The sequence below is a fragment of the Lathyrus oleraceus genome, chromosome 6 (assembly GCF_024323335.1).
Source record: "Lathyrus oleraceus cultivar Zhongwan6 chromosome 6, CAAS_Psat_ZW6_1.0, whole genome shotgun sequence".
NCBI lineage: Eukaryota > Viridiplantae > Streptophyta > Magnoliopsida > Fabales > Fabaceae > Lathyrus > Lathyrus oleraceus.
This window is the reverse complement of record NC_066584.1, coordinates 410725464-410746259: the sequence shown is the minus strand read 5'-3', so window position 1 is coordinate 410746259 and position 20796 is coordinate 410725464.

Genomic DNA, 20796 nt, shown 5'->3' with positions numbered 1-20796 from the left:
CCCTTTTTTATGCGTGTATGTGTGTTTGGTATAAAATGATGTTTGAGATGAATAGAATGTGGGGATGAGAAAAGAATTCATTTGATTATATTTTTTTTGTTTGACAAGACCTTCAGTCTTGTGCCTACGTATCAACATAAAAATGAGGGATCAAAACCTCGTAGTTCATGGTAAAAATTTCAAAATGAGTGGATTACTTTTAATCAAAATTTAAATTGAAATAGGCACGAAGGGCCTAAAAAATTGAATGAGTGTTAGTTCTTTTTGTCTTTTGAAATTTTAAGTCAATATTGTTAAGTTCATTTATAGATTTGATTAATAAAAGAGTTTCAAAATGCAATGGCATAAGGCCAAAGTTTCTAATTTGAAATAAGGTCTAAGTTTTGAAATCGCAAGCAAAGAAGGTTTTTGAAAAGGGGGAGAGATTTTGAAATTTAAGAAGTGGGAAAAGATGAAGAGACTAATCCTAAGCATAAAATTAAAAGTTAAGAGTTGAAAAGATCTGACAAATGGGATGCAATCCAACAGACAAGAATGTGATATAGAAAACCCACTTTCCCTTTGGACTTTGAATCAAGCAAATAATCAGCAAGCAATTAGCAATATCAAACATTATGAATATCAAGGCATCAAATAAAGATGGCCACATCCAAGCAAGCAAATCCCATAGCTAGCATTCTTCTTTGTCTTCTCATGTATCACATGAAATACTCCTTGATCAATGGAGCATTAGGTACAAGATCAAAATAACAGTTTGCATCAAGACAATGTAGCAGATGAGTTCAAATGGATCCCAAGGCTTGCATCATAAGAAGGCTCAAATCATAATCATTTAGTCTCAAAATGTTGCCATTGGCCAAGTCCTTTTGCATATGGAATGTTGCCTAATCCTAAGTCCAAAAGTTCATATCAAATCCAGCAGTCCAGACAAACATTTTTTAGGGGTTTTTGTTGTTTATTAAGTATTTTAGGGTCCTAGGACCACAAACACAAACAAGATATACAAACAAATATATATATATACAATCACAATATATGGCTCAAATGAGCAAAGTGAAAATGGCATAAACGTAAACAAGTTAATGAAATGAAAATGGAAATGAATGGTAAATGACTTGAAACTAAATTGCATAAAGTAAATGACTTGAAAGTAAAGCAAAGTTAATAGTAGTTAGTGTTAGTCAAAATTAATTAGATTTAGTTGGTTTTGCTTTTTTAATTGATTAAGTCATTCTTTGGAGAACACTCAACCATTTATTCACAAACCTGGATCCTTGAACCAAGACATCTTCCAAAGGAAGGAAAAAAGGCCAAGTTTCCATACAATACCATGAAAGATGGGAGACTTACAATCTCACTTACTAGAATGCTATGCCTTAAGGGTCAAAATTTAGCTCTATGTTAAGCAATCGTAATTGGACTTATGTAGTAGTCACAACTATCTGAGGTCGGGCAAAAAAAATTAAGGTGCTAATGCATGTTAGAGATTTGGTATAATGAACCAAACTCCTAAAACATAGCACACACTAAAATAAAAAGATCAAAGGGATGGACCTAACTCATCCATACTTGTATTGGTTCATCTGACACAAAGTCATTAACGAACCAATTAGCCTTAGGATACTGAGATTTCATTGGTCAATGAAAGGGATGGGAAAGAATGGGGATGAAGATGAAGAGGGAGGGGAAATGAGACAAATACAAATTGGTCATGGGAGGAATTTTATCAAATTAAAATCATTCATTCATTTTGAGAGATGAAATGTACATTTCATCAATCCCCTAAATCCAATGATTTTAATCCAACAAAAGTCAAATCAATCTTGACCAAGGCCCAAACAAATAGTCAAACATCACAAGACCATAAAAATGGCTCAACATAATTTTTACACAAATTAATCAATTAAAAATCAAATTAAAAATGCATTAAAATTCAATTTAATTTGGTCAAAACCTAAAACCTCTTCAAAACACCAAATAAATGGACAAGAGATTTATCCTAGGTCAAACAAGGTCAAAGGATCTTAGACAAAAAATTTCATGATTTTTGAAAAGTCAGAAGTATTTTTAAACAATTAAAAATATGCACAAAAATATTTAATTCATGAAAAATATCAAAATTAATCCAAAAAATAATTTTAATTCAGAAAACAAAAGAGAAAAATATTTAAATAGTTTTGGTGAAAATCCCATATTTTTTGGATTAAAAATGAAATTAATATGAATTAATCAAAATAAATAGTTTAAATGAAAAGTCAGCGCGTGTGTACATGTGGTAATCAGATTGAATGGATGAGATTAAAACGTTGGACAAGGATCAAATGGCTCAGGTTAAGCCAACACATCATCGGAGCCCTAGCTCCGGTCATCTTCTCTAGTGAGGGCCACCGCATTGGTCCAACCAAAACTTCATGAAAAATGAAAAGTGAATACACTAATTTGAAGAAAAAATGCTCAGGAGCATGAATCTGACCTCCATTTCTTCCAATTCCAAGTATATTGAAAGATACATGTATTTGAAATTTTAGGTTCATGATCTGAGTTGCTTCGATTTGACCTCAAAGCAACTCAATCTTGTTGCCTACATTGGCAGGACTTCAGACAACTAAAAATCACACAGAATGGTGAAGAACTGAGAGAGAATCGAAGAGATGAAGTTTCTGAAAAATCACCTTCGAGTTGCTTCAAATTGACTTGATCTTGATCTTGATTTGCTTGCTTTCTCTTCCTCTTGCTTGCGGAAACCAATTGAGATGAAGAAGACAATGAATTCTTGGAGTTTGAACTTCCAAATAGAAGATGAAGTTCAAGCTCGATTTCAAATGAAACCCTCAAGAATTCTACGGAATTGAGGGTTTGGATTTCTCTGGAAAAACTTGGGCAAGGTGTTGATGAAGTTCTAATCACAATTCATTTCTATTTATAGGCTTGGCAATTGATTTTCACACACTTTCTTTTGAATGTTCAAAAATAGCAAGTTCCTTCATGAGCTAGCATGGGCATGTGCAAAGCCCAAATAATCATTTGAAAGGGTCCAAAATCATGCATAGGTCATGCTGAAAGTGTTGCATTAAGCCATGCAATGTTGAAATGAGTTTGATCATGAAAGTTTTCCAAATGGTACCACACATTTCACCCATGCGCAAGTCCTTCAATATTAATCTAAATGAGGTGATCTTGGACTTTTTGGAAAGGAGATCAAGGGGAACAACTTTCATGTTGAACACGTTTCCATTTGAAGTTTGAACCATGATGAATTTTGAGGTGGATGTTTGGAAAATCAAACATATTTGAAAATTTTCTAAGTACCAAGTCAAATCTTCACTTCTTCCACCTTGAATAACTTTTGATATGGACTTCAAATGGAAAAGGTTCCTTCATCAAAGTTGTATATCTTTCAAAACTATTCAATTTGGTAACCAATTTGACCTCATTTGGATTTGGCATGAAGGAGTTATTCATTTTAGAAGTTAAGGAAAATCACTTGTTCAATGGTATTGGCCCAAAATGACCTATAATGTTTCCTCTTGGAACATGCACTTTCAAGTTGAATTTGAACTTACTCCAAACTTAAAAGTTAAAGTAGACATCTTGAATTTGATCAAGGAATTTTAATGGCTTTCATATCATAAAACTTGATCAAGTTATGGTCTTGGGAAGTTGACCTCCTAACTAGGGTTCAGACAAAATGACCTATAATCTTTCACCATAAAAAATGACTTTCCAAGAAAAAATAGCTCTTGACTTCAACATGAAAGTTGTTTGGAATGTCATTTTTAGTAACATTTCTCTTGGAATCATTTTCATATGACAAAAATTGTACGAGATAGGGTCTAGGGAACCCCAGTTTTGACTAGTTGACTTTCTCTTGTCAACCACCATGAACCATCTTGCTAGCTGGACATTATCTTGATTTTTGGGACTCATGGAGGATCATATATGTGTAAGATGATGTAATATGAAGTATCCCTTGAAATATTTGATCAATTGTTGAAGAAACTTGTTAAAGAAGTCACACAAGATACCTAAATGAATTAGGGTTTCTAAGGTAAACAAACATCAAATTCTTGATGAATTCTTGATCAAAATGCTATGTGAAGACCATAGGGATCCATATATGGTGTCTATAACCAATTTAAACCATTTATTGATTGATCTCCTTTCATTAAGGGTCTCAAACCCTAGATATGAATTTGATGGAGCATAGGTGAGCACAAACGGTACCTACAAAAGCAACAAACTATACATGGACATACTTTTGGTATTTTGGTTAGTAAATAATGAAAGACAAAGTATGACACAATCAAAATATATTTGGTGATCTCTCCAAATGCAAACCCAATGAATGAGGGGTGAAGAGGATGCCAAGGTGTGATCCCAAAGCCAATGCATATGATGAGATAATATGAGGGATCTTAGGGTCAAAATTAGGGTCTTACAGCTGCCCATATTTAAGGACATTCTAACTGAGGACGTGAAGGTTAAAATATTCATATCAACTCAGTAGAATGAACTTAAATAAAAACATATAGAAACAACTTTTTATCCCTAAGAGACCTCATGATGTATATGATTTGAATGTTAAAAGTAATCTCTGTGGGGAAAATGTTATCATAAAGGAAAAGAATTTGGAGAAACTGAAAGTCCACAGGAGCAAAATGCATTCCATAAGGAACATTCACTGGGGAGACAGAGACTCTGGGGGATAAAAGTGTTGCGCATAGGCTAGGTTATGACTTAAAACTACTGGAGATACGAGAGAATTCCATGAAAATAAATCAATGGAAGGACTCGGCCGAGGAATAGGGGAAAATTTGCGGGTGAAACAGGTAAATCAGAACAAAGCTGAAATACCTAAACCAAACAGGGGATGGCGATTTCACTGAGGAAATACTCACCCCAACTCAACTGGGGAAGAATAAACTTCAACACATGAGTACCAGAAGTATATTATCTATTACCAGTTACTGGGTAGGAAGATAACATAATCTGACAGAGAGGCATCTGTTACCGGTTAGGGTAAACATATCAAGGATGACCTGTTGAGGGAAACAAAAGGTGTATTCATTTCCGGTTACTGGGTAAGAATAACCTGTTGGGGAAAACAACAAATAGGATTTACAACTACCGGTTACTAGGCAGAAGACCAAAGAGAGAATATTCGTCACCGTTTAAAGTGAACATATCAAGGATAGACTCAAGGGAAGAATATCTGTCATCAGTTAAGATGAACATATCAAGGATAGACCACCTGGGTAAAAATAGGAATTATATCTATCAGTTACTGGATAGAATATCGAAAAGAGAATATCCATCATCGGTTAGGATGAACATATTAAGGATTGACTCAGAGGGGAAAGTATGATTTACAACTACCGGTTACTGGGCAGAAAATCACAAAGAGGAGAAAACCCGTCATCAGTTAGGATGAACATATTAAGGATTAACTCTCTGAGGAATGAAATAGGGATTGTAACTACCTTTTTACTGGGTAGAAAACCGCAAAGGGGAGAATATCTGTCATCAGCTAGGATGAACATATCAAGGATAGACTTCCTGAGGAAACGTAAAAACGAATCCACTAGGGAAAAATAGCAAGTAAATTACTTTTACCAGGTATTGGGCGAAAGTAAAGTACTCTCAAATCGAGAAGGTTATTACCAGTTACCAGGTAATAAACTCTCAAGGGGACCAAAGATATTTGTCTAGGTAAGATCTAGAAAGAAGCAGTCAAACTAAGACTCAATCCGATAAGGATATAACTCAGGGGGAGTGGTTCCATCCAGATAATCAACTAGGGAGAAAACTTAAATAATAATCATCCACGAGGAAATAACCCAATGGGGAATGAGAAAGGTTAAATTCTTTCTGCTTAAGGGGGTGACACTCTACCATTGAAAGAGGACAGACGCACCAAATCTTCATAGGGAAACAATATCACCATAGTAGAGGATCAGAAAATAAGGAATCAAATGCAATAACAATGCATGATGAAATATCTGATGTATGAATGCGTATGTATATGATTGATGATTATGTTGACAAAACAATTGCAAAGGATACAAATGTCATCTATTTGAATCATCGTTACAACACTCGGCTAATCTCGACACGATGGAAACACCAATTGGAGAAACATGTTAGGGATGAATACAAATCAACTGGCTTTGAACATCTCAAACCTGGTTGGGGATAGAGAGAGAAGGTCTTCCGAGGACCTGAACTGTCAATTCTGCGGGGAATTTTAGGTCAACACCATGTCAAATGAGAGACAACCTCGCAGGGGATCAAATCAAACATTTTCTCAAGTGTCAACATTGTCGGGGATCTGCAATGAACTTTACTGGGGACTTACTGGCGATAAAACTATGTGTCGGGTACATGTAAACTGTCGAGGATGCGAGCCTACAACTCAGTTGAGGGGCAATTACAAACTTAGCCGAGGAGACTGACTTCTCGTTGGGGAGGGAGGGAAAGTTCACCAAACCAACTGCTTGTGGAAGACCAATAATGCTTCGCACTTTAGGACTCACCGGTTCTCATACTGCTGTTGATATTCTTTACTGAAATTGACCATTTAAAAGTAATTGCTTTCATTATTATTTAAAAAAAATGATTTTACTTATTAATTTAATTTTAAAACTATCACCATAAAATTCAATTCTATTTGGCTGAATAAATAAAAGTAGAAACAATTGGATAAAAAGCTCAACTTTATTTAATAGAATGGTAGTCTGTAAATGACAAGACTCCATAGATCTTTTACAAAAGTTGAAAAAATGGTAATTTACATGGAAAAGGGCTACATTGAATACAATAATCACTAATCCTTCAACCAACTTTAATATCCACTGCGCTCTTGGCTTTGGTTGAGAATGATGAATCAGAACTGACTTACTTGCTCAAAATTGCTCTCACTGGTAGGGATCAACCAAATGCAGTTACTTGCCATAATCTCTAATTTTTGCATAGATTTCCCCATGGTAGGGTACTCAATCTATCGGGATAAATTTTTTGTTTTAGGACTCTAATTTTTGCCTGGATGGCCCTTTCGGGTTTTCAATCCACCGAGACGCTCATTTTTGCCTAAGCCGCCCTTTCGGGTTTTCAACTTAGCGAGTTGTTCTTTTCTTTTTAGGCGAAGTATTTCTTGACTGCATCAGCATTCATGGGACACGTGAACTCTTCACCATCCATAGTTGTAAGAATCAAAGCATCGCCTGAAAAGGCTCTCTTAACGACATATGGACCTTCATAATTAGGAGTCCACTTGCCCCTAGCATCAGGTTTAAAAGATAGAATCTTCTTGAGCACAAGGTTACCTTCTCAGAACACTCGTGGCCTGACCTTCTTATCAAATGCATTCTTCAATCTCTGTTGATATAACTCACCATGACACATGGCAGTCAACCTTTTCTATTCAATCAAGTTCAGCAGATCATATATGGTCTGGCACCATTTAGCTTCTGTTAACTTGGCTTCCATCAAAACACGCAATGATGGGATCTCAACCTCTATCGGGAGTACAACTTCCATACCATAAACAAGTGAGAAAGGGGTTGCCCATGTTGAAGTGCGGATAGATGTACGGTACCCATGTAAAGCAAATGGGAGCATCTCATGCCAATCTTTGTAGGTTACAAGCATTTTTTGAATGATCTTCTTGATGTTCTTATTTGCAGCTTCAATAGCCCCATTCATCTTAGGTCTGTAAGGAGAAGAATTATGATGTGTAATCTTGAAGTCTTTGCAAAGAGCTTCCACCATGTTATTGTTCAAGTTAGATCCATTATCAATGATGATCTTACTCGGCACACCATAACAGCATATGATCTGATTCTTGATAAAACTTATAACAACTTGCTTGGTTATGTTTGCATATGACGCCGCTTCAACCCACTTTGTGAAGTAGTCAATAGCCACCAAAATGAAACGATGTCCGTTTGAAGCTTTAGGCTCAATCATGCCAATCATATCAATCCCTCACATGGAGAAAGGCCATGGGGAGGAAATGACATTTAACAGTGTCAGAGGAACATGAATCTTATCTGCATAAATTTGACACTTGTGGCATTTCTTCACAAACTTGCAACAGTCAGATTCCATTATCAGCCAATAGTAACCTACTCTCAACATCTTCTTAGCCATAGCATGTCCATTGGAATGAGTACCAAAGGAACCTTTATGGACTTCAGTCATCAATAAGTCTACTTCGTATCTATCCACGCATCTGAGCAAAACCATATCAAAGTTTCTTTTGTAAAGCACATCACCATTCAAGTAGAAATTTCCAGCTAATCTTCTCAAAGTTTTCTTATCTTTCAAAGATGCCCCAGGTGGGTAAATCTGACTTTGGAGGAAACTCTTGATATCAAAATACCATGACTTTTCATCTTTGACTTCTTCAACAGCAAATACATGAGTTGGCCTATCCAGACGCATAACAGTCAAATTGGGAACTTCATTCCAAAATTTCACCACAATCATGGAAGCCAAAGTTGCAAGAGCATCTGCCATCCGATTTTCATCTCGAGGAATATGATGAAACTCAACCTTTGTAAAGAAAGTTTATATCCTCCTCGCATAATCTCTATATGGTATCAAACCGGGTTGATTCGTCTCCTATTCACATTTGATTTGATTCATAACCAAAGCTGAATCTCCATGGACGTCCAAATACTTGATTCTGAGATCAATGGCTTCTTCAAGCCCCATAATGCAATCTTCATACTCAACCATGTTGTTTGTACACTTGAAAGTCAATCTAGCTGTAAACAAAAAATGAGTGCCTTGAGGAGTGATAGTTACTGCCCCAATGCCATTACCATACTGATTAACAACTCCATCAAATACCATGCCCCAACGAGAGCCATGCTCTAACCCTTCTTCAAGCAATGGTTCATCCCAATCTTTTATTTTCAGGTACAAGATCTCTTCATCAGGAAAGTCATACTGCACTGAGTGATAATCTTCAATCGGTTGGTGATCCAAATTGTCAGCCAAGACACTACCCTTAATAGCTTTTTGAGATCGGTATTCAATATCATACTCGGATAACAACATCTGCCAATGGGCAATTCTCATAGTTAAATCAGGCTTCTAAAAAATATACTTGATTGCATCCATTTTGGATATCAACCAAGTAGTATGATTTAGCATATACTGGTGCAGACGCTTAGCAGCCCAAGCCAATGCGCAACAAGTCTTTTCTAGCACCGAATACCGAGTCTCACAGTCAGTGAATTTCTTACTGAGGTAGTAAATTGCATATTCTTTCTTTCCAGTTTCGTCTTGCTGACCCAGAACACAACCTATACTATCATCAAGCACAGTCAAATACATGATCAATGGTCTTCCTTCAATAGGCGGGGACATAATCGGAGGCTCAAGCATATACTCTTTAATACTGTCAAAAGCTTTTTGGAAATCTTCGGTCCAATCATAAGACTTATCTTTCCGAAGAAGCTTAAATATAGGCGCACATGTGGCAGTCATATGCGATATGAATCTTGAGATATAATTCAAGCGGTCGAGAAAACCCCTGACTTGCTTCTCTGTTTTGGGCGCAGGCATTTCTTGTATTTCTTTGACCTTGGCGGGATCAAATTCAATACCCTTCTCACTGACAATGAAGCCCAACACTTGCCAGAACGAACACCAAAAGTACATTTATTGGGATTCAAGCGGAGTTTGTACTTCCTCAAACGCTGGAATAACTTCAACAAATGCTTAACATGTTCTTCTTCATCACTTGATTTGGAAATCATATCATCAACATAGACTTCGATCTCTTTATGCATCATATCATGAAAAAGAGTAGTCATAGCTCTCTGGTATGTTGCACCAGCATTCTTTAAACCGAAAGGCATCACTCTATAATAGATTATTCCCCAGGGTATAATGAATGTGGTCTTCTCCATATCTTCGGGTGCCATCTTGATCTGATTATAACTGGAAAATCCGTCCATAAACGAAAAGACTTTGAATTTAGTTGTATTGTCTACCAACATATCAATGTGCGGTAGAGGGAAATCATCTTTTGGACTAGCTTTGTTCAAATCTCTGTAATCAACACACATGCAGACTTTTCCATCCTTCTTCGGTACAGGCACAATATTGGCCACCCACTGCGGATATTCGAAGGTAACAAGAAAACCAGCATCAATCTATTTCTGCACCTCTTCTTTGATCTTTACTATCATATTGGGATGAGTTCTTCTCAACTTCTGCTTGATCGGCGAGAATTCTGGCTTCAACGACAATCTATGCTCCACAATCTCAGAATCTAAACCAGGCATGTCTTGATAGGATCAAGCAAACACATATGAATATTCTTGAAAAAGATCAATCAACCCCTTCTTAGCATCTGGACATAATTGAGACCCAATCTTGACTTCCTTCACATCATCTTCGGAACCCAAGTTGACTAGCTCAATCTGCTCTTCAAACGGTTGAATGGCTTTTTCCTCATGCTCAAGTAGGAGAGATAATTCATCAGATACTTCTTCATCATCAATTTCTTCTTCAGCCTCAAACATGGGGAAATCAAAGTTTGGAGAGGAAGTAGGATCATTGTATTTAATGGGTTTGGGAACCAACCTGCATAATGATTTGATATTTTGATTTTAGAGAAGTGAATTGTGACCAAAGATTATGCAGATGGAAGATTATTATTTATTTATGTTTTTTGTGATTACCATTTTTCAGAAAAGCAAAAAGTAAAAATAAATCATCATAGATGTGGATGAATAAAAATTGCATTTTATTGATGATAATTGAAATGCCTAACAATGTTCACTTCTCCCTTAGGCATAGGAGAATGATTTTAAAAATGAAAAAACAAATTACTTAGAGCAGTGAACAATAACATGAATATCAACAGCAACCCAATCGTTGCAAGTCTGGCCATGTGTCACAAAGTTGGCGCAAGCTTCGTCTTCATCGTCACCATCCTCGATCACAACAGCTGAGTGTTGATCATTACCATGAATGAACCCGCCACTGCGGAAACTTGGTTGAACATCTTCAGCTTTGACGTTGAATGACCCTAGTTGAAATCCCAATCCGGCCCTATTCTTGTTCTCAACAATATCTATCACACGACCCCACTGATCAATGCTGCCAGTCTTAATAGCTTTTTGAGCATCCTTGAAAGAAGACATGGGTGCCCCAGTTTTCTTTACTTCAACAATAGACAAGGCTTGGAACGGAGTTCCAACCTCCTCCTCAGCTTCAACATAAGAAAAGGATGACAGATGAATCACCAATAGCGCCTTCTCTCTACCAACAACAACGAGCTTGCCGTTCTTCACAAATTTAAGCTTCTGGTGTAGAGTAGATGTCACAGCTCCTGCCTCGTTGTTGAGTGTAGTTTTAATTGTCGGGTTTTTGTTATCGTCTCCACAGGGATTGTGAGATATCGCCACCGTTCGACAGTTGTTTCAATTCTTAACTCGTAGTAACAAGGGGGTTTTGGTTTTAGTCACAGTATCTTGCATAAAAGTGTAATAAAATGCGGTAAAAGTTTTGGTTTTTCTATTTGAGAAATATTGTCAAAGTTAGGGTTCGACGATCACTTTGCATGTATATGTTCGATCAACAAAACTTATAAACTCCTTTAGATGACAAACTATTTCACAAAGTCCTCCCAATGTGTTTATCTCTAACACACATTGTGGGTTTTCCCATTTTGATCCATTGTTTATCTCTAACACAATCTATCAAATGACAACTTTTTGGTTCAACCTTATGGTGAACAAAATCATTCATTACTATCTCTAGCTAACAAACAAGATTGGATGAAAACCTAGGTAAAGAGTTGGTAAACATCTCTCGATCATAAACCAACACAAAGAGTTTTCAATAAAACAAAGTTTTCACCATATATTCATCATTAAAGAGTTTACAAATGAAGAATATCCCATTTACACACAAAGCTAATGATCATCTACATCTAACCTTGACAAAATGAAGAACTTAGCCACTCATTTTCATGGTGGCTTGCACAACAAGTCTCGGTTGAAGGTTGATCAACATCCAAGTCGAAGAATCGAGATTGGATGGGAATCCACCTTCTTCTTGTAGAATAATGTTAAGAGATGAAGAAAAATGGGTTTCTAGGTTACAAAATATGTCTAGAGCAAATGCTGAAAATATCTAAAAAAAGTACAAAGTATGGAAGTGTAAAGTATGGCTCCAAAAAGTAGCCCCTGCTACTTATAGTGCTGCTACTGAGCTGTCATACTCGCTAGGCGAGCATAATGGTTCGCCTAGCGAGCCCCTAAAATAGGCACCAGAGGCACCTGCGCCCAGAGAAATATCCTTTGCCAGATTTGCACGTTCGCTAGGCGAACAAAACCTTCGTTAGGCGAATCCCACGCTTCAACCTTCGCTCCAGCGAGCTTAGGAGGTTTTCCTACTGGAATTGCTCGCTGGGAGCTCGCTAATGGCTCGCCTAGCAAGTGAGTGTTGGCTGCGCTTTTGACCAAGTCTGGGCGTGTTCGCTACCACCTTCGCTGGCTGCTTGCCTAACGAGTTTGTTGATGTTTGCTACTGTAAAATACTGGAGATGTTCGCTGGAAGCTCGCTGGGTGCTCACCTAGCGAGCACTTCGCCACAGCACTCGCCTAGCGAGTAAGTTGATAAATGCATTCTTTTTCTTGGTCCCTTGCCATTTTCTTGTGCCTTCATTTTCGATTATTTCATGCCTAATTCCTATACAATAACGCAAAAATCAAAGGTACCAAGATCGTTTAACATTGTATTGCGATTCATCTAAAACAAAGGCGGTTTCGAACGCTTTAGCAACAAAAAGGAGTGAAAGATGCCTACATTTGATAGCTCAAATAAGCACTTTTGGGCATCTAACAACTCTCCCCAACTAGATTCTTGCTTATCCTCAAGCAAAGTATGCCTCTTGAAGGACAAGAGGATTTGTTTTAAGAAAAAGGTTTCTCCGAAGTCGGATAAAACGGCTCAAACACAAGAAAATCAACCAGGCATAAGTTCCCAATGGCTAGAATAACATAATGCACAAGAACTAAAACTTAATAGCAATGCGAAATATGTATCTATCCACAACAATATTATCTTGAATGAATCACCCTATCTCTCCTCTTCGAATAAGGATTGAAGAAATTACGCGTTTGCAACCGCGGGGACAATCTCTCTCTCCAACAAAAAATGAAGAAATCAATTCAATTCATACAATGTCTAACAATTATAAATGGAAATGCGGAAGCGAGAAGATCACTAAGGACTTTTCCGGTTGTAGCTTGGTTAGGTTTACAAACAAGGGTCATTTTTAAGGCCATTGAAAACGAAATTGCCGATGCAAAAGAGACATTCACTGTACATTATTCACACATCTCAACTTCGTTCCATTTGTTTCTCATTTGAAACCTTCACAACTCTTATTTCACAACTAAATTTTTGTTATTCACTATTTTTCTTCCAAGCAAGCATTCATTTTCATTTTTTCTATTTTTTTCTTTTCTTTCACATCATATTTACAAAACAAATGTTTCTCTTTTCTATATTTTTTTATATATATATATATATATATTTTATTATTATTTTCAATGCTTGCTCGGTTTTTCAAGAGTTGTGGCACTTACCGATTCTCTTTTTCGTTCTCCCCAACTTATTTCTTACTCACCCTAAGTGAATGCTCTTGACTTTTTATGGCAAAAGAACAATTATCAAAATTTTCCAGGTTTCAAGAAAAAAGATTTTTGACATCTCGCTTTATTTCAAGCAGAGATTCAACTGTTTAAGCTCAAAGGGGTTAACGAATACTCTCTCTGCTCACGGGTAAGTTGTATTTGGAACTGGTTGTGCTCATAAGAAAACAAGTGCCTTGATCATTTCTAATTGCTTCCACAAATTCACAATAATAAAAGACCAATGCATGAATCAAATGAATCAACAAAGTTTATTAGAATCCAGCATTTAAGTGTACAATGGAGGTTTCCTCACAATTTATGGTTCTAAGTCCTAGATGAAACATTCATTCAATTATGTTGCAAAAAGAACAATATTCAATTACAAAAAAGAGTAAAGTTCTTAATGCATTCTAAAATTCTAACCGGAGGTAACCATGTACCTTAGCATTATTCACTTGTTTATTTTTATCATTGCCATCCAAGCTCGGGTGCACCTTCATTGGATACTTCTTTGAGGAGCAACCAATCTAGAAGGTTTGACACTCAACAACCAAAAATTTAAACCAAACACACAAATTTAAAACATAAACAATACTCATTACTTAAAAATTTTAAAAATGTGCATGGGGGACAAAACACCCCAAAAGTACATAACCAAAATCAAAATCCAATAAATCTGAAAAATACAATAAAATAAAACAAATCTGAAAAATACAATAAAATAAAACAAACTTAGCCCTCAAAGGACTCAAAACCCTCATCACTACCGGCTTCAGAACCGGTAGCATCATCATCATCATCATCATCGTCATCATTACCATCATCCTCAGCACCACCTGAAGCACCAGCACCAGATGCACCGGCATCCGCCCCCTCTCCAAACATAGGCCTGTCCACAGGCCAGCTAGCGTTCTGCAGAAACTGCTCACGCGTCATCATCGAGTGATCACCGGAGGGGTCACGTGCCTGCAACTGTAATAGCTGCATAGAGTCGTGCATGTCAACCATGGCGCGCTGAGTTGCCGCCATCCAATCCCAATTGTAGTTGCAGACAACCTGCTGGAAAGGATCGGATCCATGAGCAAAAGTACCAGGACCATCAGAAGTCCCGGTATTACCAGCAGCTGCACCACTTCTTAAGTTCTTAGGCTTGCAAAACTTGGCCACATATCTATCATTGATGGCCGGCGGGATCCTTACTTGACTCCGGGAGGGTAGCTTCACCTTCGCATGTTGGCACAAAGCCATGATTAGACACGGGAAAGCAAGGGGGCAGTTAACTCGTGCCCCCGACTTTAGCCCGCTCTCGACCACGGACTTCATCTCCAAAGCAATTACCCTCGCCACATCAATTTGAATATTCGTGAAGATGCAGTGAACCAGATGTGCCACTGGGATCGGCACGGTAGAGGTGTGAGACTTAGGTTTTATATTTGTGAGAACCAACATGAGTATCAGCTGAGCCATGGGAATCATGTCTTCCCTATGGTATCTCAACGGAACCCCAAATGGGTTCAGCTCAACTAATTTCCCTTCAAAAAGCAGGGCAGCAGAAATTGAATCGGTATCCCGGTGAAGCCTCAAAGCCCTATGGTAAGTGTCTCTCTCATTCGCTCCCAGATGGAGCAGTTCACCCAAGACACGGTTAATTGTGTCCCGATCGAATGCAACCTGACGGCCAGACACTCGTGTTGTCCATGTGAATGGCTTGTCATCGTTAGGCAGTGCGTTCGCGTAGAACTCACGCACTGTTTCGATGTCATAGTGTTCAAGCGAAGATATCAACCGGTCCCACCGCTTACTGTGAATCAACCCGGCAAATGTATGGTATTCGCCCTCGGGGTTGATTATGAATCTTTTCTCCGGCAGAATCTTTCTCTTCTCCAAAGCGATATATCTAGCCGCTTGCTTTGGCCCGACAAATTTGTCGGTGTCAAATTGTAAGGGCACGGAACGGGAAGTGTTCCCGACCTTTCTCTTTTTAGGCGCGCTTGATCTGGATGCCATCTGCAAAGACATAGAGAGGAAACAACACAAACACAAAACAGATTAGAAAGCAAAACAGAATATCCAATTACTGTCATGTTCGCCACTGATTCGCCTAGTGAGGTGCTAGCGAATCTTGCGGGTTTTGGGTTCTGCCTTGTTAACACTGAAATTTCAGAAAAACCCAAGGTCTCATGGTATCTATTTCAGAACAAAATGATTTATCATGAAAGGCATCGTTCTAAGGTACATGCAAATCTACATCCACATGCAAAACCTAATGTACCCATTCCCTCAAATTCACCCTAAATGTCTCATATTCAGAAATTTAATCTTGACAACAAAATGTAAATGAGATAGGACAAACCTAGTGAAAGAGATCGATAGAAGTAGAAATTCACAATGAGGTTTGCAATGTAACAGTAGGGTTTTGTGTGAGATGAAAAATGAGAGTGTGATTGTGAGTTCTGGAGTGAGTTTGATCCTTTATCAGACTAAAAAAAACGAAATAACAAGTGTTTAGGCCTAAATGAATGGCCCTATGAAACAGAAATAAAGTGCTGCCACGCAGCGCTCGCTGCTGCTTCGCCTAGCAAGCAGATAGCGAATCATCTCGCTACTGCCTTCGCCTAGCGAGCTGCTAGCGAGCATGACAGCAATTTGTTTTTTCATAACAGCAGGTAAAGCACATTCAGCAAGGTTTTTCAAAATGGGCACCAATACAACATAACAGAAAACTGTAAATACTTACAATGTTGGGGTGCCTCCCAACAAACGCTTGTTTAACGTCGAATAAGCTCGACGGTTCGATGCTCACAGAGGAGCATCCAAGGAAATAGCACATCTCCCGCGATCCACATGAGCTCCGAGATAAACCTTCAAACGTTGGCCATTTACCGTCCAACTCTCCTTCTTTTCCATGTCCTCAATGATAATAGCTCCATATTCCTTGACTTCTTTGACCCGAAATGGCCCGGACCATTTTGATTTCAATTTTCCGGGGAATAGCTTCAACCTGGAATTGAACAATAGGACCAACTGTCCGGGCACAAAATCCTTCTTTCGAAGCTTTTTGTCATGATATTTTTTTACCTTTTCTTTATACAACCAACTCGAGTGATATGCGGCATTGCGCATCTCTTCCAACTCAAGCAGTTGCACTTTCCTTTTCTCACCGGCCAAATCCTTATCAAAATTTAATAATTTCAGGGCCCACAATGCTTTGTGCTCCAATTCAACCGGCAAATGGCAAGTTTTACCAAACACCAATTGAAAAGGAGTTAGCCCAATTGGAGCTTTGAAAGCGGTACGGTATGCCCATAACGCTTCATCCAATTTTTATGACCACTCTTTTTTCGAATTTGACAGTTTTCTCAAGAATTCTCTTAATCTCACGATTAGAGACTTCAGCTTGACCATTAGCCTGTGGGTGATACGGAGTTGTCACTCTATGCGATACACCGTAATGTTTTAAGACGTTTTCTAACGGTGCATTACAAAAGTGTGTGTAGCACCTCAAATTTGCACCTCCCATTTTGTATATACATTTTCATTTTTAGGTCATTAGCATTGCATTGTCCACTGCATAGCATTGCATTGTCCATTGCCTAGTGCAAGTCATCAGTCAAGATTGGTCAGGAGATCCAGTTGTGCAAGCAAGCCAGTGCATTTCCTATGGAAGCAAAGCTCTAGGGTTGGATCATTAAGTTCATATGACCTAGGGATCATTTTGAAGAGATTTGGTCAAGCATTGAAGGCTCAAAGCTCATCAGTCAAGATGCAATTCATCTGAAACCCTAGAAAGTCAACCAAAGTCAACTGTCAGTTCAATCATGGATTTGAAGGTGGGAGATGGTTAGAGAGGCCTCATTCATGTCCATACAAGTCTCATTTGACATTTCAAACATCAACAATGAAAAGTTTCCAAAAATACTAAGTGACTTGTAATTTGAAATTGCCAAAAATAGAAAGGTTTTCTCCTCAAGATTACATCATCAAGCAAGCTTCAAATGAAATTTTGTCCAACATGAAAGTTGAAGATCTTGTTCTCCCATTTCCAAAAAGTCCAAGAACATGAAATTCTCATGTGTGGTTGAAAATATATGGATCAATCATGGCCAAATGAATTTGAACTTCAAACATGCATAACTTTTAAACCATAAGGCCAAATGGAGTGGTTCTTTTTGCAACATTTCTTTCTTGACATGCACTATCCAATTCATGCATCATTTTCCATGCATTTCCATCACAAAAATATTTGACTTTTCATTTGAATTTTGGAGGGAAAATCCAAATTTGAAAATTATGCATTTTTTTCACTTCCAACCACTTGCATTAGCTTCTAAACAGATTTTTGAATTGATTCCAAGCAAAAAACGTGCACTGTTACATTGCTTTCTCATGCATGAGGTGAATTGGCAAATTTGCATTACACCTTTGTTTTCACTAATTCCAATTGCATTGGCTTAATTGGGATTAAGAGCATCATTAACAGATCATATATAAGTGAAATCATAACAGAAAATGGGATTAACACTTCACAATTTCCAGATCTGAAAATCTCTTCACAACTTTCTCTCTCAATTTTCATCAAAATTTTACAAACACATTGCCTTTTCCTTGATTGATTCATCACTTATCAGCATAATTGAGCATTGTTGAAGCAGGATTCGAAGGATTTCATGCAGATTTGAAGACTGTTGAAGCTCACACTCATCCATGGCAGTTGGAGTTTCTGGCCAGATCAAGCACGATTAAGCTATCATTCTTCATCCATTCATTCATTCATATGAGTATTGAGGAGCATCTGTTTGAGCTTAGCATGGCCTGATTCGAGCAATTCCACTTCTGCATCTTCATTAAGGTCAGAATTCGATTTCCCTAATTCATGAAATAGTTATGTGCATATTGTAGATCTTTCATTGGTGGTTAATCTGAACTTTAGATCATTGAATTCCATGGAGAAATGAGTTAGTTATGTTAGCTTGAAGTTTGATATGTGAAAATGTATGCGTGCGATTTGCTGGATATATGTTGATTCATGTTAAACCATGCCTGGATTTGTAATGTGTGATGGAAGATCTATCCAATGATGTGTTCATTTTGCATTTCTGGACACTTTTGTTCTTGAGCCTCAAGAACACGATGGATGTTGATGAATATCCTAGGGTTTTCATGTCCAGAATCTGTTTGATCTTGTTTAGCGCTTGGCTGCATGTTTTTAAGTGTTTGTCTCCATGCATTGGTCCACGTTGTCGCTGGCTTGGCATTATGATTGGCCCTGAGTGTTTCCCACTGCCACATAGATTAAATGAAACGGTGCGTTTCATTAGGAAACGCGCCTAGTTCAAATGCGTTCTCACTTCGATTCCGAGCGCATGACATTTCCAAAATTGCCTTTGCCTTTTATTTCCTTATTCCATGCCATTCATGTATATGCTTCATCATGTTTTTTTTAATTTTTCATTCACTTCCAAAATTCATAACTCAATGAATATTGATCCAAATAATGTGGGATTTTTTGCATTATTCTCCATTTTATGTCTAGTTTTATATGACTATTTTTCCAGGAGTTGTGCATGGATGGAAAATGTTTTGGCTTAGGGAATGTTAACATGTATGCTTTTTGGACCTTGTTTTCCATATCTCTTGTGAAATGATGAGTTTTGATCCAATGCCTTTGAAATTTTGTATGCTTAAACTAGACATCTTGCTGGTCATTTTGGTGTTGAGGTTGCATTTTTATCATTTATGGTTGTTGAGTTATGCTCATGTTAATGTAGGTGTGACAATGTGTGTCACACCTTTGCTTTCTCAATTTGATGATTTTCTTTGCCATGCCAAATAAATTCCAAATGATGTTATTTTTTGCATGATGCTTCTTCTGGATGTTAGGATTTCGCATGAAATTTTGTGGAATTTTTGGATTCATTTCTGATTTGTTTGAGATTTTTCTTGCTGGATTGCCATTTGTGCATTTTTGATTGGTCTTGAACTTCAATGATTTGGTAAATGCTGGTTGTTTATCATATGGATCTGAGATTTTGCACATTGTTTATAGACACATTGAAGTTTATTGTGGATTTGGTTTGAGGTCTTTATCATTTGTCATCTCTGTTTTAGGCTTGTGCTAAGTTGATGTAGCAAATTGTGTCCTATTTGAGCTTGTTTGTGCCTACCTTGCCTTATGGAATTTCTTTATCATGCTTACACTTATCCAAATGCCTTGATTTTTGGTGTGTTGATCATATTATGTGTGCTGTTTAGCCATGATTTTTCTTGAGATTTATTGAGCCTTTTTTGAATTAATGTGGATTTGTTCATTCTGTTGCCTCAATGTGGTTTCAATTTGCATGCCTTGCCATGATTGATTTGTGAAATGAATTTGATTGATGCTATTGACATGAGACCTTTTGGATGATGTTCTTAATTGATTAAGGTTGCTTCATGTGGATTTTCATGTTCTGTTTTGAATTATTTCTCCATCCTTGACCCTAGGCCTTGTCCTAGTGGTTTGTGCTTATGTTTGAGCTTTGTTTTCAGGATAAGAAGAAGCATATGGCCATGAGGGAATTGATTCACATTGCTTGAGTTGACTAATTGGTTAATGTTGACTAATCTTGAGTTGTTTTGTAGGTGGCCCTTAGCTCATTTGAGTTGAGCTTGTGCCTTGCACATTGTTGCATTGCTTGTTTGACTGTGTACTGTTGACTGTGGACTATTAACTGTTTGTTTAGTTCATTTGACTTGTGTACTGATTGAGTTGGATTGTTTTCAGGTACATTAGTTGCTTAAGTTCATTGTGAACTTGTTTTTGCTTTGCTTGGTTGCTTAACCATTAGAGGTATAATTCACTGACTTCATGTAGTCTGGAAGACCTGTCCTGTTACTTGGGCAGGCACCTGTCTGAAGCCCTCCTTAAGAGGTAATGCTTGTGTTTGTTTATCTTTGTACCAAGCAGGAAAAGACCTCTCTGAGGCAATTGGCAGATAAAAGAGATGTGCAATCCATCTCCTGCTATTCAGTGTGTCATCCACTTTTCTCACACACCTTGTATTGATGCATTGTGGATATTAACCCAAGATCTTTGTTGAGTCAGTCATATGTGGAGAAGAGTTCCTACTTTCTGAACTCCCACACTTTCATT